At 43.7% G+C, this 27,781-nt stretch overlaps 5 non-coding genes across 5 annotated transcripts; all 5 read left to right on the top strand.

The window, feature by feature from the left end:
* Positions 1-1,017: 1,017 nt before the first annotated feature.
* Positions 1,018-1,103, top strand: TRNAY-GUA (transfer RNA tyrosine (anticodon GUA)). Its single transcript is given in 2 exon segments — positions 1,018-1,054; positions 1,068-1,103. It is a non-coding gene; the product is annotated as a tRNA-Tyr (tRNA).
* Positions 1,104-6,830: 5,727 nt separating this feature from the next.
* Positions 6,831-6,916, top strand: TRNAY-GUA (transfer RNA tyrosine (anticodon GUA)). Its single transcript is given in 2 exon segments — positions 6,831-6,867; positions 6,881-6,916. It is a non-coding gene; the product is annotated as a tRNA-Tyr (tRNA).
* A 559-nt stretch (positions 6,917-7,475) lies between these two features.
* On the top strand, positions 7,476-7,561 carry TRNAY-GUA (transfer RNA tyrosine (anticodon GUA)). The gene is given in 2 exon segments: positions 7,476-7,512; positions 7,526-7,561. It is a non-coding gene; the product is annotated as a tRNA-Tyr (tRNA).
* An 8,767-nt stretch (positions 7,562-16,328) lies between these two features.
* Positions 16,329-16,414, top strand: TRNAY-GUA (transfer RNA tyrosine (anticodon GUA)). The gene is given in 2 exon segments: positions 16,329-16,365; positions 16,379-16,414. It is a non-coding gene; the product is annotated as a tRNA-Tyr (tRNA).
* A 1,203-nt stretch (positions 16,415-17,617) lies between these two features.
* Positions 17,618-17,703, top strand: TRNAY-GUA (transfer RNA tyrosine (anticodon GUA)). Its single transcript is given in 2 exon segments — positions 17,618-17,654; positions 17,668-17,703. It is a non-coding gene; the product is annotated as a tRNA-Tyr (tRNA).
* The last annotated feature ends 10,078 nt before the right edge of the window (positions 17,704-27,781 follow it).

Below are 27,781 nucleotides of genomic sequence, written 5' to 3'. Positions count from 1 at the left end.
CCATCTCTTGCTATGAACTGACAAAACAGCAGAATCCCCTTGACAATCTTGATTTATCAAGGGAAATGGGAGAACACTATACACCATCCAAGATATTAAAATATTGTCAAGGCCGAACACTGATGAATACTCTGAGGAGATGGCCTGTGAGGCGCCGCCTTTCAACTTTTCCTCCTTTGTATGGTGGTCAGTAACATGCGGGAGACTGCGGAGGGGGTCATTTTTTTAATTGGGAACTGATGTGCTTTTACTCAATTCGGGAACGTCACAAGCCAAATTTGTAGTATTTTGCACGAATTGCAAGAGATGTTTACAAGTCGACGGTTGAAGTGGAAGCTCGTATTGAGTTTGCTAGAGAACGATTTGCCAAGCCTTCGATAGCTCAGTTGGTAGAGCGGAGGGCTGTAGTGGTAAAACAGGCATCCTTAGGTCGCTGGTTCAAATCCGGCTCGAAGGACTTTTGCCAAATGCACATTTTATTGAATACTTGGAAAGTAAAATACTTGGAAAGTAAAATAACAGACAATTTATAATTATATTATATTTCATCACTGAAAATAGATGCCTTTTGCTTTGAGGCTGTGGCCACGTTATTTTTCTGTCCGACACCAATCTTCGTTGGTTTCCTGTGAGGTATTTTGGATCCCCATCTCTTGCTATGAACTGACAAAACAGCAGAATCCCCTTGACAATCTTGATTTCTCAAGGGAAATGGGAGAACACTATACACCATCCAAGATATTAAAATATTGTCAAGGCCGAACACTGATGAATACTCTGAGGAGATGGCCTGTGAGGCGCCGCCTTTCAACTTTTCCTCCTTTGTATGGTGGTCAGTAACATGCGGGAGACTGCGGAGGGGGTCATTTTTTTAATTGGGAACTGATGTGCTTTTACTCAATTCGGGAACCTCACAAGCCAAATTTGTAGTATTTTGCACGAATTGCAAGAGATGTTTGAATGTCGACGGTTGAAGTGGAAGCTCGTATTGAGCTTGCTAGAGACTGATTTGCCAAGCCTTCGATAGCTCAGTTGGTAGAGCGGAGGACTGTAGTGGTAAAACAGGCATCCTTAGGTCGCTGGTTCAAATCCGGCTCGAAGGAATTTTGCCAAATGCACATTTTATTGAATACTTGGAAAGTAAAATACTTGGAAAGTAAAATAACAGACAATTTATAATTATATTATATTTCATCACTGAAAATAGATGCCTTTTGCTTTGAGGCTGTGACCACGTTATTTTTCTGTCCAACACGAATCTTCATTGGTTTCCTGTCAGGTGTTTTGGATCCCCATCTCTTGCTATGAACTGGCAAAACAGCAGAATCCCCTTGACAATCTTGATTTCTCAAGAGAAATGAGAGAACACTATACACCATCCAAGATATTAAAATATTGTCAAGGCCCAACGCGGCTGAATACTCTGAGGAGATGGCCTGTGAGGTGCCGCCTTTCAGCTTTTCCCCCTTAGTATGGTGGTCAGTAACATGCGGGCGACTGCGGAGGGGGTCATTTTTTTAATTGTGAACTGATGTGCTTTTACTCAATTCGGGAACCTCACAAGCCAAATTTGTAGTATTTTGCACGAATTGCAAGAGATGTTTACAGGTCGACGGTTGAAGTGGAAGCTCGTATTCAGTTTGCTAGAGTTGATTTGCCAAGCCTTCGATAGCTCAGTTGGTAGAGCGGAGGACTGTAGTGGTAAAACAGGCATCCTTAGGTCGCTGGTTCAAATCCGGCTCAAAGGACTTTTGCCAAATGCACATTTTATTGAATACTTGGAAAGTAAAATACTTGGAAAGTAAAATAACAGACAATTTATAATTATATTATATTTCATCACTGAAAATAGATGCCTTTTGCTTTGAGGCTGTGGCCACTTTATTTTTCTGTCCAACACGAATCTTCATTGGTTTCCTGTCAGGTGTTTTGGATCCCCATCTCTTGCTATGAACTGGCAAAACAGCAGAATCCCCTTGACAATCTTGATTTCTCAAGGGAAATGAGAGAACACTATACACCATCCAAGATATTAAAATATTGTCAAGGCCCAACACGGCTGAATACTCTGAGGAGATGGCCTGTGAGGCGCCGCCTTTCAACTTTTCCCCCTTAGTATGGTGGTCATTAACATGCGGGAGACTGCGGAGGGGGTCATTTTTTTAATTGGGAACTGATGTGCTTTTACTCAATTCGGGAACCTCACAAGCCAAATTTGTAGTATTTTGCACGAATTGCAAGAGATGTTTACAAGTCGACGGTTGAAGTGGAAGCTCGTATTGAGTTTGCTAGAGAACGATTTGCCAAGCCTTCGATAGCTCAGTTGGTAGAGCGTGGGACTGTAGTGGTAAAACAGGCATCCTTAGGTCGCTGTTTCAAATCCGGCTCGAAGGACTTTTGCCAAATGCACATTGTATTGAATACTTGGAAAGTAAAATACTTGGAAAGTAAAATAACAGACAATTTATAATTATATTATATTTCATCACTGAAAATAGATGCCTTTTGCTTTGAGGCTGTGGCCACGTTATTTTTCTGTCCGACACCAATCTTCGTTGGTTTCCTGTGAGGTATTTTGGATCCCCATCTCTTGCTATGAACTGACAAAACAGCAGAATCCCCTTGACAATCTTGATTTCTCAAGGGAAATGGGAGAACACTATACACCATCCAAGATATTAAAATATTGTCAAGGCCGAACACTGATGAATACTCTGAGGAGATGGCCTGTGAGGCGCCGCCTTTCAACTTTTCCTCCTTTGTATGGTGGTCAGTAACATGCGGGAGACTGCGGAGGGGGTCATTTTTTTAATTGTGAACTGATGTGCTTTTACTCAATTCGGGAACCTCACAAGCCAAATTTGTAGTATTTTGCACGAATTGCAAGAGATGTTTGAATGTCGACGGTTGAAGTGGAAGCTCGTATTGAGCTTGCTAGAGACTGATTTGCCAAGCCTTCAATAGCTCAGTTGGTAGAGCGGAGGACTGTAGTGGTAAAACAGGCATCCTTAGGTCGCTGGTTCAAATCCGGCTCAAAGGACTTTTGCCAAATGCACATTTTATTGAATACTTGGAAAGTAAAATACTTGGAAAGTAAAATAACAGACAATTTATAATTATATTATATTTCATCACTGAAAATAGATGCCTTTTGCTTTGAGGCTGTGGCCACGTTATTTTTCTGTCCAACACGAATCTTCATTGGTTTCCTGTCAGGTGTTTTGGATCCCCATCTCTTGCTATGAACTGGCAAAACAGCAGAATCCCCTTGACAATCTTGATTTCTCAAGGGAAATGAGAGAACACTATACACCATCCAAGATATTAAAATATTGTCAAGGCCCAACACGGCTGAATACTCTGAGGAGATGGCCTGTGAGGCGCCGCCTTTCAACTTTTCCCCCTTAGTATGGTGGTCATTAACATGCGGGAGACTGCGCAGGGGGTCATTTTTTTAATTGGGAACTGATGTGCTTTTACTCAATTCGGGAACCTCACAAGCCAAATTTGTAGTATTTTGCACGAATTGCAAGAGATGTTTACAAGTCGACGGTTGAAGTGGAAGCTTGTATTGAGTTTGCTAGAGATTGATTTGCCAAGCCTTCGAAAGCTCAGTTGGCAGAGCGGAGGACTGTAGTGGTAAAACAGGCATCCTTAGGTCGCTGGTTCAAATCCGGCTCAAAGGACTTTTGCCAAATGCAAATTTTATTGAATACTTGGAAAGTGAAATACTTGGAAAATAAAATAACAGACAATTTATAATTATATTATATTTCATCACTGAAAATAGATGCCTTTTGCTTTGAGGCTGTGGCCACGTTATGTTTCTGTCCAACACCAATCGTCATTGGTTGCCTGTGAGGTGTTTCGGATCCCCATCTCTTGCTATGAACTGGCAAAACAGCAGAATCCCCTTGACAATCTTGATTTCTCAAGGGAAATGGGAGAACACTATACACCATCCAAGATATTAAAATATGGTCAAGGCCGAACACTGATGAATACTCTGAGGAGATGGCCTGTGAGGCGCCGCCTTTCAACTTTTCCTCCTTTGTATGGTGGTCAGTAACATGCGGGACACTGCGGAGGGGGTCATTTTTTTAATTGTGAACTGATGTGCTTTTACTCAATTCGGGAACCTCACAAGCCAAATTTGTAGTATTTTGCACGAATTGCAAGAGATGTTTGAATGTCGACGGTTGAAGTGGAAGCTCGTATTGAGCTTGCTAGAGACTGATTTGCCAAGCCTTCGATAGCTCAGTTGGTAGAGCGGAGGACTGTAGTGGTAAAACAGGCATCCTTAGGTCGCTGGTTCAAATCCGGCTCAAAGGACTTTTGCCAAATGCACATTTTATTGAATACTTGGAAAGTAAAATACTTGGAAAGTAAAATAACAGACAATTTATAATTATATTATATTTCATCACTGAAAATAGATGCCTTTTGCTTTGAGGCTGTGGCCACGTTATTTTTCTGTCCAACACGAATCTTCATTGGTTTCCTGTCAGGTGTTTTTGATCCCCATCTCTTGCTATGAACTGGCAAAACAGCAGAATCCCCTTGACAATCTTGATTTCTCAAGGGAAATGAGAGAACACTATACACCATCCAAGATATTAAAATATTGTCAAGGCCCAACACGGCTGAATACTCTGAGGAGATGGCCTGTGAGGCGCCACCTTTCAACTTTTCCCCCTTAGTATGGTGGTCATTAACATGCGGGAGACTGCGGAGGGGGTCATTTTTTTAATTGGGAACTGATGTGCTTTTACTCAATTCGGGAACCTCACAAGCCAAATTTGTAGTATTTTGCACGAATTGCAAGAGATGTTTACAAGTCGACGGTTGAAGTGGAAGCTCGTATTGAGTTTGCTAGAGAATAATTTGCCAAGCCTTCGAAAGCTCAGTTGGTAGAGCGGAGGACTGTAGTGGTAAAACAGGCATCCTTAGGTTGCTGGTTCAAATCCGGCTCGAAGGACTTTTGCCAAATGCAAATTTTATTGAATACTTGGAAAGTAAAATACTAGGAAAATAAAATAACAGAATATTTATAATTATATTATATTTCATCACTGAAAATAGATGCCTTTTGCTTTGAGGCTGTGGCCACGTTATTTTTCTGTCCGACACCAATCTTCGTTGGTTTCCTGTGACGTATTTTGGATCCCCATCTCTTGTTATGAACTGACAAAACAGCAGAATCCCCTTGACAATCTTGATTTCTCAAGGGAAATGGGAGAACACTATACACCATCCAAGATATTAAAATATTGTCAAGGCCGAACACTGATGAATACTCTGAGGAGATGGCCTGTGAGGCGCCGCCTTTCAACTTTTCCTCCTTTGTATGGTGGTCAGTAACATGCGGGACACTGCGGAGGGGGTCATTTTTTTAATTGTGAACTGATGTGCTTTTACTCAATTCGGGAACCTCACAAGCCAAATTTGTAGTATTTTGCACGAATTGCAAGAGATGTTTGAATGTCGACGGTTGAAGTGGAAGCTCGTATTGAGCTTGCTAGAGACTGATTTGCCAAGCCTTCAATAGCTCAGTTGGTAGAGCGGAGGACTGTAGTGGTAAAACAGGCATCCTTAGGTCGCTGGTTCAAATCCGGCTCAAAGGACTTTTGCCAAATGCACATTTTATTGAATACTTGGAAAGTAAAATACTTGGAAAGTAAAATAACAGACAATTTATAATTATATTATATTTCATCACTGAAAATAGATGCCTTTTGCTTTGAGGCTGTGGCCACGTTATTTTTCTGTCCAACACGAATCTTCATTGGTTTCCTGTCAGGTGTTTTGGATCCCCATCTCTTGCTATGAACTGGCAAAACAGCAGAATCCCCTTGACAATCTTGATTTCTCAAGGGAAATGAGAGAACACTATACACCATCCAAGATATTAAAATATTGTCAAGGCCCAACACGGCTGAATACTCTGAGGAGATGGCCTGTGAGGCGCCGCCTTTCAACTTTTCCCCCTTAGTATGGTGGTCATTAACATGCGGGAGACTGCGGAGGGGGTCATTTTTTTAATTGGGAACTGATGTGCTTTTACTCAATTCGGGAACCTCACAAGCCAAATTTGTAGTATTTTGCACGAATTGCAAGAGATGTTTACAAGTCGACGGTTGAAGTGGAAGCTCGTATTGAGTTTGCTAGAGATTGATTTGCCAAGCCTTCGAAAGCTCAGTTGGTAGAGCGGAGGACTGTAGTGGTAAAACAGGCATCCTTAGGTCGCTGGTTCAAATCCGGCTCAAAGGACTTTTGCCAAATGCAAATTTTATTGAATACTTGGAAAGTGAAATACTTGGAAAATAAAATAACAGACAATTTATAATTATATTATATTTCATCACTGAAAATAGATGCCTTTTGCTTTGAGGCTGTGGCCACGTTATGTTTCTGTCCAACACCAATCTTCATTGGTTGCCTGTGAGGTGTTTCGGATCCCCATCTCTTGCTATGAACTGGCAAAACAGCAGAATCCCCTTGACAATCTTGATTTCTCAAGGGAAATGGGAGAACACTATACACCATCCAAGATATTAAAATATGGTCAAGGCCGAACACTGATGAATACTCTGAGGAGATGGCCTGTGAGGCGCCGCCTTTCAACTTTTCCTCCTTTGTATGGTGGTCAGTAACATGCGGGACACTGCGGAGGGGGTCATTTTTTTAATTGTGAACTGATGTGCTTTTACTCAATTCGGGAACCTCACAAGCCAAATTTGTAGTATTTTGCACGAATTGCAAGAGATGTTTGAATGTGGACGGTTGAAGTAGAAGCTCGTATTGAGCTTGCTAGAGACTGATTTGCCAAGCCTTCGATAGCTCAGTTGGTAGAGCGGAGGACTGTAGTGGTAAAAGAGGCATCCTTAGGTCGCTGGTTCAAATCCGGCTCGGAGGACTTTTGCCAAATGCACATTTTATTGAATACTTGGAAAGTAAAATACTTGGAAAGTAAAATAACAGACAATTTATAATTATATTATATTTCATCACTGAAAATAGATGCCTTTTGCTTTGAGGCTGTGACCACGTTATTTTTCTGTCCAACACGAATCTTCATTGGTTTCCTGTGAGGTGTTTTGGATCCCCATCTCTTGCTATGAACTGGCAAAACAGCAGAATCCCCTTGACAATCTTGATTTCTCAAGAGAAATGAGAGAACACTATACACCATCCAAGATATTAAAATATTGTCAAGGCCCAACGCGGCTGAATACTCTGAGGAGATGGCCTGTGAGGTGCCGCCTTTCAACTTTTCCCCCTTAGTATGGTGGTCAGTAACATGCGGGCGACTGCGGAGGGGGTCATTTTTTTAATTGTGAACTGATGTGCTTTTACTCAATTCGGGAACCTCACAAGCCAAATTTGTAGTATTTTGCACGAATTGCAAGAGATGTTTACAAGTCGACGGTTGAAGTGGAAGCTCGTATTGAGTTTGCTAGAGTTGATTTGCCAAGCCTTTGATAGCTCAGTTGGTAGAGCGGAGGACTGTAGTGGTAAAACAGGCATCCTTAGGTCGCTGGTTCAAATCCGGCTCAAAGGACTTTTGCCAAATGCACATTTTATTGAATACTTGGAAAGTAAAATACTTGGAAAGTAAAATAACAGATAATTTATAATTATATTATATTTCATCACTGAAAATAGATGCCTTTTGCTTTGAGGCTGTGGCCACGTTATTTTTCTGTCCAACACGAATCTTCATTGGTTTCCTGTCAGGTGTTTTGGATCCCCATCTCTTGCTATGAACTGGCAAAACAGCAGAATCCCCTTGACAATCTTGATTTCTCAAGGGAAATGAGAGAACACTATACACCATCCAAGATATTAAAATATTGTCAAGGCCCAACACGGCTGAATACTCTGAGGAGATGGCCTGTGAGGCGCCGCCTTTCAACTTTTCCCCCTTAGTATGGTGGTCATTAACATGCGGGAGACTGCGGAGGGGGTCATTTTTTTAATTGGGAACTGATGTGCTTTTACTCAATTCGGGAACCTCACAAGCCAAATTTGTAGTATTTTGCACGAATTGCAAGAGATGTTTACAAGTCGACGGTTGAAGTGGAAGCTCGTATTGAGTTTGCTAGAGAACGATTTGCCAAGCCTTCGATAGCTCAGTTGGTAGAGCTTGGGACTGTAGTGGTAAAACAGGCATCCTTAGGTCGCTGTTTCAAATCCGGCTCGAAGGACTTTTGCCAAATGCACATTGTATTGAATACTTGGAAAGTAAAATACTTGGAAAGTAAAATAACAGACAATTTATAATTATATTATATTTCATAACTGAAAATAGATGCCTTTTGCTTTGAGGCTGTGGCCACGTTATTTTTCTGTCCGACACCAATCTTCGTTGGTTTCCTGTGAGGTATTTTGGATCCCCATCTCTTGCTATGAACTGACAAAACAGCAGAATCCCCTTGACAATCTTGATTTCTCAAGGGAAATGGGAGAACACTATACACCATCTGTGGTATCCCACACGTGGACCTCCTTACTCTCACAGGCGTACCTACATTAATAAATGATGCGGACACAAGGAGCTGGGGTGCAACACGTCTTCTCTTTATTGTATAACCAACTGAACTCCCGCCCGTGGCGGTGACTCCTCCTCCTCCTGTCACGTGGGGCGCAGCCCACTCAATAACACTCACAGAGAGAGGACTGTTCCTCTCTATGATAACTGGTGACGACACCACACCCTCCCGTCACTAAACAGTCAGTTGCGTTCTCAGCCCATTTCTTCAATGAGGCGAGTGGGCTTTCTCCTGACTCTCTGTGGACGGTGATCCATGTTTGGGGAGACTGTCATCTGCTCTTCGGACGTCACGTCATCTCCAGAGTCTTCTCTGTCTCCCTCATAAGGGGCGTCCCAGTGGGAGAAGGTATCACACATGCTCGACCTTCTGGATGGATGAAAACTAGGCATCCTTCGGAAGTGCGACGAGTTTCGCGTTATGGACCGGTGATGCCCTTCAGCCGTGATGAGAGACCCTTTTCTTCTTGTGATGATGAGGGGCTCCTCACTGAACGGCGTCACATTCTTACGCTGTTGCTGCTGTCGGACCACTACCATGTCCCCTGGCGCCAGGTCACTCTCTCTGGCTCTGTTCTTGCGGTCAGCTGCTTCCTTCATGTGTTCTTTCATGAGGGAATCTCTAGTTCTCATCTCCGCGTCCCTTTCGTACTGTCCTTCATGGTCGGGTGCGTGCGGTAGTCGTGTTTTGATTATTCGCCCGAACATCACCTCCGAAGGTGACTTCCCCGTGGTGCTGTGTGGGGTGTTCCTGTAATCACGCATGAGTTGGTACAGCAATTTTTCAACAGGCTCGCCTGTGAGGCGCGCGATCTGAGTTGTGCGTTTGATGTTGCTCATGAACCTTTCCACGGTTCCATTTGCTTGAGGCCACAAAGGTGTTACTTTGCGATGTCGGAATCCCATGTATTCTGAGAATCTTCGAAAGTCTTGTCCCGTGAAAGGTGGTCCGTTATCGGACTTTACAACCTTCGGTATGCCATAGATTGCGAACATCCGATCGAGGGCCGGGATGGTGTGATGTGCAGCGGTGGACGGGATGATCTGTAGGTCTGGATATCTCGAGTATTCGTCTATGGCTACCAGGATGTATTCACCCCCTTCCATGGGCCCAAAATGGTCGACGGCTATCTCCTCCCATGTTCCTTCGGGTAGTTCGGTCATTCTTAGGGGTTCTGGGACGGTGTGTGGCTTCACAATGGCACAGGTGGGACAGTGTTGTAGTAGTTCTTCCACTGAGACGTCAAGTTGGGGAAACCATAGCTTTTGCCTCAACATCCTTTTGGTGGATACGATTCCCCTGTGTCCTTCATGAGCTAGTTCTAGCACTTTCTGTCGCAGGGCTCGTGGTATTACCAATTTTGTCCCTTTTAGTAATAGTCCTTCCTCTGACTTCGCAAGTTCTTCCTTAACGGCCAGCAGACACGTGATGTCAACCTTTACGTCTTCACTCATTGTTTCTCGAATCTGTTTTGCGTGTTTCCATCGTCCTGTCTCCAGGCACCTCAAAATGGTTTGTATTCCCTGATCCAGGTTGGACTCTCTCGTTATCTGGTCCATGTCAAGTCCTTGAGGTGCGTTACTGTGAATAACATATCTGATGTACTGATCAGCAATGGACGTTTCGGGTTCACTCTTGTCCTTGGGGTGCCGGGAAAGGAAGTCCGCGGGGTTTTGGTCTTTCCCTGGGCGGTGTATGATGGTGAATCGGTAGTCCTGTAGCCTGAGTGCCCACCTGGCTATCCTTGGTGGCATTTTCGCTTGTGGGTTGCCATAAATGAAGGTGAACGCTTGGTGGTCGGTCACAACAGTGAAAGGCTTCCCATATAAGAAAAGATGGAAGTGTTCGCACGCCCAGACGACTGCCAGTCCTTCCTTTTCTGCTTGAGAATAGGCTTGTTCGGTTTTTGATAGGCTCCTACTAGCATATGACACTATGTGTTTCCCACCTCCTTCTCTGTCATCTAGTTGTGTGAGAATGGCGCCTAATCCAACGGGACTGGCGTCCACGACAAGTTCTGTTGCCTTCTTGGGATCGAAATACGCCAGGTATCTGGCATCCGAGATGCGGTCTTTTATGATCTGGAATGCTTCTTGGCATTTGGCGGACCACACAAACTCAGTGTTTGCTTTCGTCAGGGCTCTGAGGGGTTCACTGATGGACGCGAAGTCGCATATGTACCTCGTGCAGTAGCTTGCGAGCCCCAAGAATGACCTGAGATCCGATGATGTTGCTGGTGGTTCAGCTTCCCTGAGCGCACTGACCTTCTCAGGGTCAGGTGTCATGCCCTTCTCTGAGAATATGTGTCCGAAGAATCTGAGTGTCTTTCTACGGAATTCGCATTTTTCTTTGTTGAGTGTTAGTCGGGCTTCCTCTAGAGCCATGCAGACTCTCATCAGAGTGTCGTCGTGTTGTTCCTGAGTTTGGCCAAACACTAGAATGTCATCGCTGTAATTCAAGCAGTTGGGCACATGCTTGATGACATTGTGGATCTCTTCTTGAAAGATTTCGGCCGCCGAGGACACTCCAAAGCTGAGACGCTTGTAGCGGAACAAACCCAGGTGAGTTGCGAAAGTTGTTATGTATCGCGAGTTCTTGCTGAGCTCCAGCTGATGATATCCTTTGTTTAGGTCTAACTTCGAGAATATTGTCGCCCCATTCAGGAGATGCACCATGTCCGTTATCCGGGGAGCTTGATGTCGTTCTCTTAGGATGGCTTCATTTGGCCTTCTCATGTCCACGCATATCCTAATGTCCTGAGAATCTCTTTTGGGCACCGGCACAATAGGAGAAACCCATGGCGTGGGGCCTTCCGCAGGCTCAATGATATCAGCTTCCAGTAGCTTGGTTAGTTCGTTTTCAACTTGCTGTTGAATATTGATGGGGATGCCCCTGTAATGTTGGGCTACGGGAGTGACGTCGGGGTCGATGTGAAGTTCGATCTGCTTTCCCTTTAGTTTTCCTAAACCTTTGAACAGTGCCGGGAATATCTGATCTATGCTTGCCGTCGGATCTAGGTACTTGTGCACCATGAGGCGGTATAGTATGTGGATGAGTCCCATCTCTAGGGCTGACCGATAGCTCAAGATGCATCCGCTTTCAGTGGCGGCTTCCAGCACGTGCATGGGGATGTTTTTCTTATGTTCTTTGTATTGGCATGATGCCATGAAGAACCCTTTGCAGGCAAGGGGTGTTTTTGAGCCGTAAGGATAAATGAGGGCTCGGGCTGGCTGTAAACGAGGAGCATTCGGTATGCTTTGGTATACCTCTTCGCTTATCACATTCACAGTTGCTCCCGTATCTATTAGGAATTCTGCAGCTGTTTGGTTTATCCGTATTCTTAGCATCGGGCTGTGTTCCTTTGCCGTGTCGTTTCCAAGGGCATATAGATATCCCTTGTTCCGCGGTGCTTCTTGTGGTGTTTCTGGTCTGCGGGATCTTTCTTCCGAGGATGCGCTTGACGCGCTTTCTGATTGTGACTGTTCTATGAGGCATCTCACATATCTTCTCGGTCGTCTCCTCGCTTTTGGCTGGGTGGTTTTGCTCTCTCTCCATTCCCTCCTTTCTTGTCTTCTTTCTGGTTGGTCGTCATGAAAACGGCGCCGTCCCTGTTCGTGGGAGTGGTGTGCTGCCCTGTTATAGTGAGCGGGTTGGTGCTGTCCTGGTTCCATCGAGGGCTTTCCATTTCTGCCGGCCCCTTTCATTTTGCTGCGGAATATCAGGCATACGGACTGGTAGTGGTTGTCGCCACCACATGCGGAGCATGTCTGTCCCATGGCTGGACATGTCCCTTCGTGTGGGTATTCATGACCGCACCGGTAGCAGAACGGGTCTTGAGTGGTTCTCGTCGTGCCCTCCAGCTTGTTAATGCTTTCTTGTTTGCCGTGCGTGATCTTTATGTCGTCCAGGCCTTCCACCTGCGCTGCTAGGGCGGCGTCGGATCTCGCAAGGCGCAGGATTTCTTCTAGGTTTCTCGGCTGTTGTAGTAGTCGCTTCCGAAAGTCCGCGCTTTCACACCCTACTATGATTTGCGACCTGAGGGCCTCTTCATTTGAGTAATTGTTGAAGTCACAGTGCTTCATCTTCGATCTCAGCCTCATGACGAATGCGTCTATGGATTCTCCTTTGTTTTGTTTGGTGGTGTGGAACACATGCCGTTCGTAGTCAACGTTTGTATGAGGTGTGAAATATTCAGTGAGCGCTGTCTTTAGCTTGACATAGGTGTCTATGGTGTCTTCCGGCATCTCCTCAAGGATGTCACGTACATTGGAACCAACCGCATGATTTAAAAGGTTTAGTTTCTGTTCGTCCTCCAGTGGTCCCGCGGCCTTAAGGCATACTTCAAAGTCTCTCAGCCATCTTCTCCACCTTGACCCGAGGGTGCTTGTCTCTGTGAGGTCAAAATTCGCTGGTAGTTGAGCTAGCAGGCTGTCCGTCATTTTTCTGTGCTGGGACGTTGAGGATCCCTCCCCTTGTGCTGGTGTCACTGGGATTGTGAGCGACACCCTACGGGCTGGAGTCGCTGTGGTGGTGGGTGACTCCTCTTCTGATCCGCTCATGAGCTTGATCTGGACTTGCCTGTCGTTACCACGTGCAGTGGCTTCTGACCGCCACTAGGGGGAGGCACTGTGTTGGGAGATCTGTTCGAGTGCGGTGGCGTCTGACCGCCACTAGGGGGGGCACTGTTGTTGGGAGAACTGCTCTCCTTGTACCAGATGGGTGCGGATGGTTGTGTGTGGTTCTACAAGGCTTCGTGGGTGTGCCTTCTGAAAACGTGGTTGGCATCAGGGCTCTTGCTTACCCTTATTGCAGGTGTTAGGAGTGGGCACACTGTGTCCGATGCCGTTGGCGGGAGGCCACACACTCCTCAACCGCCCGGTGGCGCAGATGCGGGGAGTCACGGCTCCACCCGCGCCTCGATGCGCTCGCTCTTCGTTGCCGTTGGCGGGAGGCTACACACTCCTCGACCGCCCGGTGGTGCAAATGCGGGGAGTCACGGCTCCACCCGCGCCTCGATGTGCACGCTCTTGCCGTTGGCGGGAGAGGGATCTTCCAATTCTCCCGCCCGGATTGAGCGTATCACGGGGAGCTGCGGCTCCTGTTCCGCCCGTAGAGTAAGCGCTCCTGCGCCTACCATCAACACGGGGAGCTGCGGCACTTGCTCCACCCGCGGAGTGGGCGCTTCGTGGCCACTTCTCGCTGGGCTCACCCGCTCCGGTCCACAATCTTCAGGGTGCCGGAGGGCGAGGTCATCCAGGCGTCCTTCGCTATGACCAGAGGCGGCGGGCACGGCGGGTGCGTGTCCGCCTCGTCGCCAGATGTGGTATCCCACACGTGGACCTCCTTACTCTCACAGGCGTACCTACATTAATAAATGATGCGGACACAAGGAGCTGGGGTGCAACACGTCTTCTCTTTATTGTATAACCAACTGAACTCCCGCCCGTGGCGGTGACTCCTCCTCCTCCTGTCACGTGGGGCGCAGCCCACTCAATAACACTCACAGAGAGAGGACTGTTCCTCTCTATGATAACTGGTGACGACACCACACCATCCAAGATATTAAAATATTGTCAAGGCCGAACACTGATGAATACTCTGAGGAGATGGCCTGTGAGGCGCCGCCTTTCAACTTTTCCTCCTTTGTATGGTGGTCAGTAACATGCGGGACACTGCGGAGGGGGTCATTTTTTTAATTGTGAACTGATGTGCTTTTACTCAATTCGGGAACCTCACAAGCCAAATTTGTAGTATTTTGCACGAATTGCAAGAGATGTTTGAATGTCGACGGTTGAAGTGGAAGCTCGTATTGAGCTTGCTAGAGACTGATTTGCCAAGCCTTCGATAGCTCAGTTGGTAGAGCGGAGGACTGTAGTGGTAAAACAGGCATCCTTAGGTCGCTGGTTCAAATCCGGCTCAAAGGACTTTTGCCAAATGCACATTTTATTGAATACTTGGAAAGTAAAATACTTGGAAAGTAAAATAACAGACAATTTATAATTATATTATATTTCATCACTGAAAATAGATGCCTTTTGCTTTGAGGCTGTGGCCACGTTATTTTTCTGTCCAACACGAATCTTCATTGGTTTCCTGTCAGGTGTTTTTGATCCCCATCTCTTGCTATGAACTGGCAAAACAGCAGAATCCCCTTGACAATCTTGATTTCTCAAGGGAAATGAGAGAACACTATACACCATCCAAGATATTAAAATATTGTCAAGGCCCAACACGGCTGAATACTCTGAGGAGATGGCCTGTGAGGCGCCACCTTTCAACTTTTCCCCCTTAGTATGGTGGTCATTAACATGCGGGAGACTGCGGAGGGGGTCATTTTTTTAATTGGGAACTGATGTGCTTTTACTCAATTCGGGAACCTCACAAGCCAAATTTGTAGTATTTTGCACGAATTGCAAGAGATGTTTACAAGTCGACGGTTGAAGTGGAAGCTCGTATTGAGTTTGCTAGAGAATAATTTGCCAAGCCTTCGAAAGCTCAGTTGGTAGAGCGGAGGACTGTAGTGGTAAAACAGGCATCCTTAGGTTGCTGGTTCAAATCCGGCTCGAAGGACTTTTGCCAAATGCAAATTTTATTGAATACTTGGAAAGTAAAATACTTGGAAAATAAAATAACAGAATATTTATAATTATATTATATTTCATCACTGAAAATAGATGCCTTTTGCTTTGAGGCTGTGGCCACGTTATTTTTCTGTCCGACACCAATCTTCGTTGGTTTCCTGTGACGTATTTTGGATCCCCATCTCTTGCTATGAACTGACAAAACAGCAGAATCCCCTTGACAATCTTGATTTATCAAGGGAAATGGGAGAACACTATACACCATCCAAGATATTAAAATATTGTCAAGGCCGAACACTGATGAATACTCTGAGGAGATGGCCTGTGAGGCGCCGCCTTTCAACTTTTCCTCCTTTGTATGGTGGTCAGTAACATGCGGGAGACTGCGGAGGGGGTCATTTTTTTAATTGGGAACTGATGTGCTTTTACTCAATTCGGGAACGTCACAAGCCAAATTTGTAGTATTTTGCACGAATTGCAAGAGATGTTTACAAGTCGACGGTTGAAGTGGAAGCTCGTATTGAGTTTGCTAGAGAACGATTTGCCAAGCCTTCGATAGCTCAGTTGGTAGAGCGGAGGGCTGTAGTGGTAAAACAGGCATCCTTAGGTCGCTGGTTCAAATCCGGCTCGAAGGACTTTTGCCAAATGCACATTTTATTGAATACTTGGAAAGTAAAATACTTGGAAAGTAAAATAACAGACAATTTATAATTATATTATATTTCATCACTGAAAATAGATGCCTTTTGCTTTGAGGCTGTGGCCACGTTATTTTTCTGTCCGACACCAATCTTCGTTGGTTTCCTGTGAGGTATTTTGGATCCCCATCTCTTGCTATGAACTGACAAAACAGCAGAATCCCCTTGACAATCTTGATTTCTCAAGGGAAATGGGAGAACACTATACACCATCCAAGATATTAAAATATTGTCAAGGCCGAACACTGATGAATACTCTGAGGAGATGGCCTGTGAGGCGCCGCCTTTCAACTTTTCCTCCTTTGTATGGTGGTCAGTAACATGCGGGAGACTGCGGAGGGGGTCATTTTTTTAATTGGGAACTGATGTGCTTTTACTCAATTCGGGAACCTCACAAGCCAAATTTGTAGTATTTTGCACGAATTGCAAGAGATGTTTGAATGTCGACGGTTGAAGTGGAAGCTCGTATTGAGCTTGCTAGAGACTGATTTGCCAAGCCTTCGATAGCTCAGTTGGTAGAGCAGAGGACTGTAGTGGTAAAACAGGCATCCTTAGGTCGCTGGTTCAAATCCGGCTCGAAGGACTTTTGCCAAATGCACATTTTATTGAATACTTGGAAAGTAAAATACTTGGAAAGTAAAATAACAGACAATTTATAATTATATTATATTTCATCACTGAAAATAGATGCCTTTTGCTTTGAGGCTGTGACCACGTTATTTTTCTGTCCAACACGAATCTTCATTGGTTTCCTGTCAGGTGTTTTGGATCCCCATCTCTTGCTATGAACTGGCAAAACAGCAGAATCCCCTTGACAATCTTGATTTCTCAAGAGAAATGAGAGAACACTATACACCATCCAAGATATTAAAATATTGTCAAGGCCCAACGCGGCTGAATACTCTGAGGAGATGGCCTGTGAGGTGCCGCCTTTCAGCTTTTCCCCCTTAGTATGGTGGTCAGTAACATGCGGGCGACTGCGGAGGGGGTCATTTTTTTAATTGTGAACTGATGTGCTTTTACTCAATTCGGGAACCTCACAAGCCAAATTTGTAGTATTTTGCACGAATTGCAAGAGATGTTTACAGGTCGACGGTTGAAGTGGAAGCTCGTATTCAGTTTGCTAGAGTTGATTTGCCAAGCCTTCGATAGCTCAGTTGGTAGAGCGGAGGACTGTAGTGGTAAAACAGGCATCCTTAGGTCGCTGGTTCAAATCCGGCTCAAAGGACTTTTGCCAAATGCACATTTTATTGAATACTTGGAAAGTAAAATACTTGGAAAGTAAAATAACAGACAATTTATAATTATATTATATTTCATCACTGAAAATAGATGCCTTTTGCTTTGAGGCTGTGGCCACTTTATTTTTCTGTCCAACACGAATCTTCATTGGTTTCCTGTCAGGTGTTTTGGATCCCCATCTCTTGCTATGAACTGGCAAAACAGCAGAATCCCCTTGACAATCTTGATTTCTCAAGGGAAATGAGAGAACACTATACACCATCCAAGATATTAAAATATTGTCAAGGCCCAACACGGCTGAATACTCTGAGGAGATGGCCTGTGAGGCGCCGCCTTTCAACTTTTCCCCCTTAGTATGGTGGTCATTAACATGCGGGAGACTGCGGAGGGGGTCATTTTTTTAATTGGGAACTGATGTGCTTTTACTCAATTCGGGAACCTCACAAGCCAAATTTGTAGTATTTTGCACGAATTGCAAGAGATGTTTACAAGTCGACGGTTGAAGTGGAAGCTCGTATTGAGTTTGCTAGAGTTGATTTGCAAGCCTTTGATAGCTCAGTTGGTAGAGCGGAGGACTGTAGTGGTAAAACAGGCATCCTTAGGTCGCTGGTTCAAATCCGGCTCAAAGGACTTTTGCCAAATGCACATTTTATTGAATACTTGGAAAGTAAAATACTTGGAAAGTAAAATAACAGATAATTTATAATTATATTATATTTCATCACTGAAAATAGATGCCTTTTGCTTTGAGGCTGTGGCCACGTTATTTTTCTGTCCAACACGAATCTTCATTGGTTTCCTGTCAGGTGTTTTGGATCCCCATCTCTTGCTATGAACTGGCAAAACAGCAGAATCCCCTTGACAATCTTGATTTCTCAAGGGAAATGAGAGAACACTATACACCATCCAAGATATTAAAATATTGTCAAGGCCCAACACGGCTGAATACTCTGAGGAGATGGCCTGTGAGGCGCCGCCTTTCAACTTTTCCCCCTTAGTATGGTGGTCATTAACATGCGGGAGACTGCGGAGGGGGTCATTTTTTTAATTGGGAACTGATGTGCTTTTACTCAATTCGGGAACCTCACAAGCCAAATTTGTAGTATTTTGCACGAATTGCAAGAGATGTTTACAAGTCGACGGTTGAAGTGGAAGCTCGTATTGAGTTTGCTAGAGAACGATTTGCCAAGCCTTCGATAGCTCAGTTGGTAGAGCGTGGGACTGTAGTGGTAAAACAGGCATCCTTAGGTCGCTGTTTCAAATCCGGCTCGAAGGACTTTTGCCAAATGCACATTGTATTGAATACTTGGAAAGTAAAATACTTGGAAAGTAAAATAACAGACAATTTATAATTATATTATATTTCATCACTGAAAATAGATGCCTTTTGCTTTGAGGCTGTGGCCACGTTATTTTTCTGTCCGACACCAATCTTCGTTGGTTTCCTGTGAGGTATTTTGGATCCCCATCTCTTGCTATGAACTGACAAAACAGCAGAATCCCCTTGACAATCTTGATTTCTCAAGGGAAATGGGAGAACACTATACACCATCCAAGATATTAAAATATTGTCAAGGCCGAACACTGATGAATACTCTGAGGAGATGGCCTGTGAGGCGCCGCCTTTCAACTTTTCCTCCTTTGTATGGTGGTCAGTAACATGCGGGACACTGCGGAGGGGGTCATTTTTTTAATTGTGAACTGATGTGCTTTTACTCAATTCGGGAACCTCACAAGCCAAATTTGTAGTATTTTGCACGAATTGCAAGAGATGTTTGAATGTCGACGGTTGAAGTGGAAGCTCGTATTGAGCTTGCTAGAGACTGATTTGCCAAGCCTTCAATAGCTCAGTTGGTAGAGCGGAGGACTGTAGTGGTAAAACAGGCATCCTTAGGTCGCTGGTTCAAATCCGGCTCAAAGGACTTTTGCCAAATGCACATTTTATTGAATACTTGGAAAGTAAAATACTTGGAAAGTAAAATAACAGACAATTTATAATTATATTATATTTCATCACTGAAAATAGATGCCTTTTGCTTTGAGGCTGTGGCCACGTTATTTTTCTGTCCAACACGAATCTTCATTGGTTTCCTGTCAGGTGTTTTTGATCCCCATCTCTTGCTATGAACTGGCAAAACAGCAGAATCCCCTTGACAATCTTGATTTCTCAAGGGAAATGAGAGAACACTATACACCATCCAAGATATTAAAATATTGTCAAGGCCCAACAGGGCTGAATACTCTGAGGAGATGGCCTGTGAGGCGCCGCCTTTCAACTTTTCCCCCTTAGTATGGTGGTCAGTAACATGCGGGCGACTGCGGAGGGGGCCATTTTTTTAATTGTGAACTGATGTGCTTTTACTCAATTCGGGAACCTCACAAGCCAAATTTGTAGTATTTTGCACGAATTGCAAGAGATGTTTACAAGTCGACGGTTGAAGTGGAAGCTCGTATTGAGTTTGCTAGAGTTGATTTGTCATGCCTTTGATAGCTCAGTTGGTAGAGCGGAGGACTGTAGTGGTAAAACAGGCATCCGTAGGTCGCTGGTTCAAATCCGGCTCAAAGGACTTTTGCCAAATGCACATTTTATTGAATACTTGGAAAGTAAAATACTTGGAAAGTAAAATAACAGACAATTTATAATTATATTATATTTCATCACTGAAAATAGATGCCTTTTGCTTTGAGGCTGTGGCCACGTTATTTTTCTGTCCAACACGAATCTTCATTGGTTTCCTGTCAGGTGTTTTGGATCCCCATCTCTTGCTATGAACTGGCAAAACAGCAGAATCCCCTTGACAATCTTGATTTCTCAAGGGAAATGAGAGAACACTATACACCATCCAAGATATTAAAATATTGTCAAGGCCCAACACGGCTGAATACTCTGAGGAGATGGCCTGTGAGGCGCCGCCTTTCAACTATTCCCCCTTAGTATGGTGGTCATTAACATGCGGGAGACTGCGGAGGGGGTCATTTTTTTAATTGGGAACTGATGTGCTTTTACTCAATTCGGGAACCTCACAAGCCAAATTTGTAGTATTTTGCACGAATTGCAAGAGATGTTTACAAGTCGACGGTTGAAGTGGAAGCTCGTATTGAGTTTGCTAGAGAACGATTTGCCAAGCCTTCGATAGCTCAGTTGGTAGAGCGTGGGACTGTAGTGGTAAAACAGGCATCCTTAGGTCGCTGTTTCAAATCCGGCTCGAAGGACTTTTGCCAAATGCACATTGTATTGAATACTTGGAAAGTAAAATACTTGGAAAGTAAAATAACAGACAATTTATAATTATATTATATTTCATCACTGAAAATAGATGCCTTTTGCTTTGAGGCTGTGGCCACGTTATTTTTCTGTCCGACACCAATCTTCGTTGGTTTCCTGTGAGGTATTTTGGATCCCCATCTCTTGCTATGAACTGACAAAACAGCAGAATCCCCTTGACAATCTTGATTTCTCAAGGGAAATGGGAGAACACTATACACCATCCAAGATATTAAAATATTGTCAAGGCCGAACACTGATGAATACTCTGAGGAGATGGCCTGTGAGGCGCCGCCTTTCAACTTTTCCTCCTTTGTATGGTGGTCAGTAACATGCGGGACACTGCGGAGGGGGTCATTTTTTTAATTGTGAACTGATGTGCTTTTACTCAATTCGGGAACCTCACAAGCCAAATTTGTAGTATTTTGCACGAATTGCAAGAGATGTTTGAATGTCGACGGTTGAAGTGGAAGCTCGTATTGAGCTTGCTAGAGACTGATTTGCCAAGCCTTCGATAGCTCAGTTGGTAGAGCGGAGGACTGTAGTGGTAAAACAGGCATCCGTAGGTCGCTGGTTCAAATCCGGCTCAAAGGACTTTTGCCAAATGCACATTTTATTGAATACTTGGAAAGTAAAATACTTGGAAAGTAAAATAACAGACAATTTATAATTATATTATATTTCATCACTGAAAATAGATGCCTTTTGCTTTGAGGCTGTGGCCACGTTATTTTTCTGTCCAACACGAATCTTCATTGGTTTCCTGTCAGGTGTTTTGGATCCCCATCTCTTGCTATGAACTGGCAAAACAGCAGAATCCCCTTGACAATCTTGATTTCTCAAGGGAAATGAGAGAACACTATACACCATCCAAGATATTAAAATATTGTCAAGGCCCAACACGGCTGAATACTCTGAGGAGATGGCCTGTGAGGCGCCGCCTTTCAACTTTTCCCCCTTAGTATGGTGGTCATTAACATGCGGGAGACTGCGGAGGGGGTCATTTTTTTAATTGGGAACTGATGTGCTTTTACTCAATTCGGGAACCTCACAAGCCAAATTTGTAGTATTTTGCACGAATTGCAAGAGATGTTTACAAGTCGACGGTTGAAGTGGAAGCTCGTATTGAGTTTGCTAGAGAATGATTTGCCAAGCCTTCGAAAGATCAGTTGGTAGAGCGGAGGACTGTAGTGGTAAGACAGGCATCCTTAGGTCGCTGGTTCAAATCCGGCTCAAACGACTTTTGCCAAATGCACATTTTATTGAATACTTGGAAAGTAAAATACTTGGAAAGTAAAATAACAGACAATTTATAATTATATTATATTTCATCACTGAAAATAGATGCCTTTTGCCTTGAGGCTGTGGCCACGTTATTTTTCTGTCCAACACGAATCTTCATTGGTTTCCTGTCAGGTGTTTTAGATCCCCATCTCTTGCTATGAACTGGCAAAACAGCAGAATCCCCTTGACAATCTTGATTTCTCAAGGGAAATGAGAGAACACTATACACCATCCAAGATATTAAAATATTGTCAAGGCCCAACACGGCTGAATACTCTGAGGAGATGGCCTGTGAGGCGCCGCCTTTCAACTTTTCCCCCTTAGTATGGTGGTCATTAACATGCGGGAGACTGCGGAGGGGGTCATTTTTTTAATTGGGAACTGATGTGCTTTTACTCAATTCGGGAACCTCACAAGCCAAATTTGTAGTATTTTGCACGAATTGCAAGAGATGTTTACAAGTCGACGGTTGAAGTGGAAGCTCGTATTGAGTTTGCTAGAGAAAGATTTGCCAAGCCTTCGATAGCTCAGTTGGTAGAGCGTGGGACTGTAGTGGTAAAACAGGCATCCTTAGGTCGCTGTTTCAAATCCGGCTCGAAGGACTTTTGCCAAATGCACATTGTATTGAATACTTGGAAAGTAAAATACTTGGAAAGTAAAATAACAGACAATTTATAATTATATTATATTTCATAACTGAAAATAGATGCCTTTTGCTTTGAGGCTGTGGCCACGTTATTTTTCTGTCCGACACCAATCTTCGTTGGTTTCCTGTGAGGTATTTTGGATCCCCATCTCTTGCTATGAACTGACAAAACAGCAGAATCCCCTTGACAATCTTGATTTCTCAAGGGAAATGGGAGAACACTATACACCATCCAAGATATTAAAATATTGTCAAGGCCGAACACTGATGAATACTCTGAGGAGATGGCCTGTGAGGCGCCGCCTTTCAACTTTTCCTCCTTTGTATGGTGGTCAGTAACATGCGGGACACTGCGGAGGGGGTCATTTTTTTAATTGTGAACTGATGTGCTTTTACTCAATTCGGGAACCTCACAAGCCAAATTTGTAGTATTTTGCACGAATTGCAAGAGATGTTTGAATGTCGACGGTTGAAGTGGAAGCTCGTATTGAGCTTGCTAGAGAATGATTTGCCAAGCCTTCGATAGCTCAGTTGGTAGAGCGGAGGACTGTAGTGGTAAAACAGGCATCCTTAGGTCACTGGTTCAAATCCGGCTCAAAGGACTTTTGCCAAATGCACATTTTATTGAATACTTGGAAAGTAAAATACTTGGAAAGTAAAATAACAGACAATTTATAATTATATTATATTTCATCACTGAAAATAGATGCCTTTTGCTTTGAGGCTGTGGCCACGTTATTTTTCTGTCCAACACGAATCTTCATTGGTTTCCTGTCAGGTGTTTTTGATCCCCATCTCTTGCTATGAACTGGCAAAACAGCAGAATCCCCTTGACAATCTTGATTTCTCAAGGGAAATGAGAGAACACTATACACCATCCAAGATATTAAAATATTGTCAAGGCCCAACACGGCTGAATACTCTGAGGAGATGGCCTGTGAGGCGCCACCTTTCAACTTTTCCCCCTTAGTATGGTGGTCATTAACATGCGGGAGACTGCGGAGGGGGTCATTTTTTTAATTGGGAACTGATGTGCTTTTACTCAATTCGGGAACCTCACAAGCCAAATTTGTAGTATTTTGCACGAATTGCAAGAGATGTTTACAAGTCGACGGTTGAAGTGGAAGCTCGTATTGAGTTTGCTAGAGAATAATTTGCCAAGCCTTCGAAAGCTCAGTTGGTAGAGCGGAGGACTGTAGTGGTAAAACAGGCATCCTTAGGTTGCTGGTTCAAATCCGGCTCGAAGGACTTTTGCCAAATGCAAATTTTATTGAATACTTGGAAAGTAAAATACTTGGAAAATAAAATAACAGAATATTTATAATTATATTATATTTCATCACTGAAAATAGATGCCTTTTGCTTTGAGGCTGTGGCCACGTTATTTTTCTGTCCGACACCAATCTTCGTTGGTTTCCTGTGACGTATTTTGGATCCCCATCTCTTGCTATGAACTGACAAAACAGCAGAATCCCCTTGACAATCTTGATTTATCAAGGGAAATGGGAGAACACTATACACCATCCAAGATATTAAAATATTGTCAAGGCCGAACACTGATGAATACTCTGAGGAGATGGCCTGTGAGGCGCCGCCTTTCAACTTTTCCTCCTTTGTATGGTGGTCAGTAACATGCGGGAGACTGCAGAGGGGGTCATTTTTTTAATTGGGAACTGATGTGCTTTTACTCAATTCGGGAACGTCACAAGCCAAATTTGTAGTATTTTGCACGAATTGCAAGAGATGTTTACAAGTCGACGGTTGAAGTGAAAGCTCGTATTGAGTTTGCTAGAGAACGATTTGCCAAGCCTTCGATAGCTCAGTTGGTAGAGCGGAGGACTCTAGTGGTAAAACAGGCATCCTTAGGTCGCTGGTTCAAATCCGGCTCGAAGGACTTTTGCCAAATGCACATTTTATTGAATACTTGGAAAGTAAAATACTTGGAAAGTAAAATAACAGACAATTTATAATTATATTATATTTCATCACTGAAAATAGATGCCTTTTGCTTTGAGGCTGTGGCCACGTTATTTTTCTGTCCGACACCAATCTTCGTTGGTTTCCTGTGAGGTATTTTGGATCCCCATCTCTTGCTATGAACTGACAAAACAGCAGAATCCCCTTGACAATCTTGATTTCTCAAGGGAAATGGGAGAACACTATACACCATCCAAGATATTAAAATATTGTCAAGGCCGAACACTGATGAATACTCTGAGGAGATGGCCTGTGAGGCGCCGCCTTTCAACTTTTCCCCCTTAGTATGGTGGTCAGTAACATGCGGGCGACTGCGGAGGGGGTCATTTTTTTAATTGTGAACTGATGTGCTTTTACTCAATTCGGGAACCTCACAAGCCAAATTTGTAGTATTTTGCACGAATTGCAAGAGATGTTTGAATGTCGACGGTTGAAGTGGAAGCTCGTATTGAGCTTGCTAGAGACTGATTTGCCAAGCCTTCGATAGCTCAGTTGGTAGAGCGGAGGAATGTAGTGGTAAAACAGGCATCCTTAGGTCGCTGGTTCAAATCCGGCTCGAAGGACTTTTGCCAAATGCACATTTTATTGAATACTTGGAAAGTAAAATACTTGGAAAGTAAAATAACAGACAATTTATAATTATATTATATTTCATCACTGAAAATAGATGCCTTTTGCTTTGAAGCTGTGACCACGTTATTTTTCTGTCCAACACGAATCTTCATTGGTTTCCTGTCAGGTGTTTTGGATCCCCATCTCTTGCTATGAACTGGCAAAACAGCAGAATCCCCTTGACAATCTTGATTTCTCAAGAGAAATGAGAGAACACTATACACCATCCAAGATATTAAAATATTGTCAAGGCCCAACGCGGCTGAATACTCTGAGGAGATGGCCTGTGAGGTGCCGCCTTTCAGCTTTTCCCCCTTAGTATGGTGGTCAGTAACATGCGGGCGACTGCGGAGGGGGTCATTTTTTTAATTGTGAACTGATGTGCTTTTACTCAATTCGGGAACCTCACAAGCCAAATTTGTAGTATTTTGCACGAATTGCAAGAGATGTTTACAAGTCGACGGTTGAAGTGGAAGCTCGTATTCAGTTTGCTAGAGTTGATTTGCCAAGCCTTCGATAGCTCAGTTGGTAGAGCGGAGGACTGTAGTGGTAAAACAGGCATCCTTAGGTCGCTGGTTTAAATCCGGCTCAAAGGACTTTTGCCAAATGCACATTTTATTGAATACTTGGAAAGTAAAATACTTGGAAAGTAAAATAACAGACAATTTATAATTATATTATATTTCATCACTGAAAATAGATGCCTTTTGCTTTGAGGCTGTGGCCACGTTATTTTTCTGTCCAACACGAATCTTCATTGGTTTCCTGTCAGGTGTTTTGGATCCCCATCTCTTGCTATGAACTGGCAAAACAGCAGAATCCCCTTGACAATCTTGATTTCTCAAGGGAAATGAGAGAACACTATACACCATCCAAGATATTAAAATATTGTCAAGGCCCAACACGGCTGAATACTCTGAGGAGATGGCCTGTGAGGCGCCGCCTTTCAACTTTTCCCCCTTAGTATGGTGGTCATTAACATGCGGGAGACTGCGGAGGGGGTCATTTTTTTAATTGGGAACTGATGTGCTTTTACTCAATTCGGGAACCTCACAAGCCAAATTTGTAGTATTTTGCACGAATTGCAAGAGATGTTTACAAGTCGACGGTTGAAGTGGAAGCTCGTATTGAGTTTGCTAGAGAAAGATTTGCCAAGCCTTCGATAGCTCAGTTGGTAGAGCGTGGGACTGTAGTGGTAAAACAGGCATCCTTAGGTCGCTGTTTCAAATCCGGCTCGAAGGACTTTTGCCAAATGCACATTGTATTGAATACTTGGAAAGTAAAATACTTGGAAAGTAAAATAACAGACAATTTATAATTATATTATATTTCATAACTGAAAATAGATGCCTTTTGCTTTGAGGCTGTGGCCACGTTATTTTTCTGTCCGACACCAATCTTCGTTGGTTTCCTGTGAGGTATTTTGGATCCCCATCTCTTGCTATGAACTGACAAAACAGCAGAATCCCCTTGACAATCTTGATTTCTCAAGGGAAATGGGAGAACACTATACACCATCCAAGATATTAAAATATTGTCAAGGCCGAACACTGATGAATACTCTGAGGAGATGGCCTGTGAGGCGCCGCCTTTCAACTTTTCCTCCTTTGTATGGTGGTCAGTAACATGCGGGACACTGCGGAGGGGGTCATTTTTTTAATTGTGAACTGATGTGCTTTTACTCAATTCGGGAACCTCACAAGCCAAATTTGTAGTATTTTGCACGAATTGCAAGAGATGTTTGAATGTCGACGGTTGAAGTGGAAGCTCGTATTGAGCTTGCTAGAGACTGATTTGCCAAGCCTTCGATAGCTCAGTTGGTAGAGCGGAGGACTGTAGTGGTAAAACAGGCATCCTTAGGTCGCTGGTTCAAATCCGGCTCAAAGGACTTTTGCCAAATGCACATTTTATTGAATACTTGGAAAGTAAAATACTTGGAAAGTAAAATAACAGACAATTTATAATTATATTATATTTCATCACTGAAAATAGATGCCTTTTGCTTTGAGGCTGTGGCCACGTTATTTTTCTGTCCAACACGAATCTTCATTGGTTTCCTGTCAGGTGTTTTTGATCCCCATCTCTTGCTATGAACTGGCAAAACAGCAGAATCCCCTTGACAATCTTGATTTCTCAAGGGAAATGAGAGAACACTATACACCATCCAAGATATTAAAATATTGTCAAGGCCCAACACGGCTGAATACTCTGAGGAGATGGCCTGTGAGGCGCCACCTTTCAACTTTTCCCCCTTAGTATGGTGGTCATTAACATGCGGGAGACTGCGGAGGGGGTCATTTTTTTAATTGGGAACTGATGTGCTTTTACTCAATTCGGGAACCTCACAAGCCAAATTTGTAGTATTTTGCACGAATTGCAAGAGATGTTTACAAGTCGACGGTTGAAGTGGAAGCTCGTATTGAGTTTGCTAGAGAATAATTTGCCAAGCCTTCGAAAGCTCAGTTGGTAGAGCGGAGGACTGTAGTGGTAAAACAGGCATCCTTAGGTTGCTGGTTCAAATCCGGCTCGAATGACTTTTGCCAAATGCAAATTTTATTGAATACTTGGAAAGTAAAATACTTGGAAAATAAAATAACAGAATATTTATAATTATATTATATTTCATCACTGAAAATAGATGCCTTTTGCTTTGAGGCTGTGGCCACGTTATTTTTCTGTCCGACACCAATCTTCGTTGGTTTCCTGTGACGTATTTTGGATCCCCATCTCTTGCTATGAACTGACAAAACAGCAGAATCCCCTTGACAATCTTGATTTATCAAGGGAAATGGGAGAACACTATACACCATCCAAGATATTAAAATATTGTCAAGGCCGAACACTGATGAATACTCTGAGGAGATGGCCTGTGAGGCGCCGCCTTTCAACTTTTCCTCCTTTGTATGGTGGTCAGTAACATGCGG

The sequence above is a fragment of the Ambystoma mexicanum genome, chromosome 1p (assembly GCF_040938575.1).
Source record: "Ambystoma mexicanum isolate Mex_15411 chromosome 1p, UKY_AmexF1_1, whole genome shotgun sequence".
Taxonomy (NCBI): Eukaryota; Metazoa; Chordata; class Amphibia; order Caudata; family Ambystomatidae; genus Ambystoma; species Ambystoma mexicanum.
This window is presented reverse-complemented; position numbering and strand designations above follow the sequence as displayed.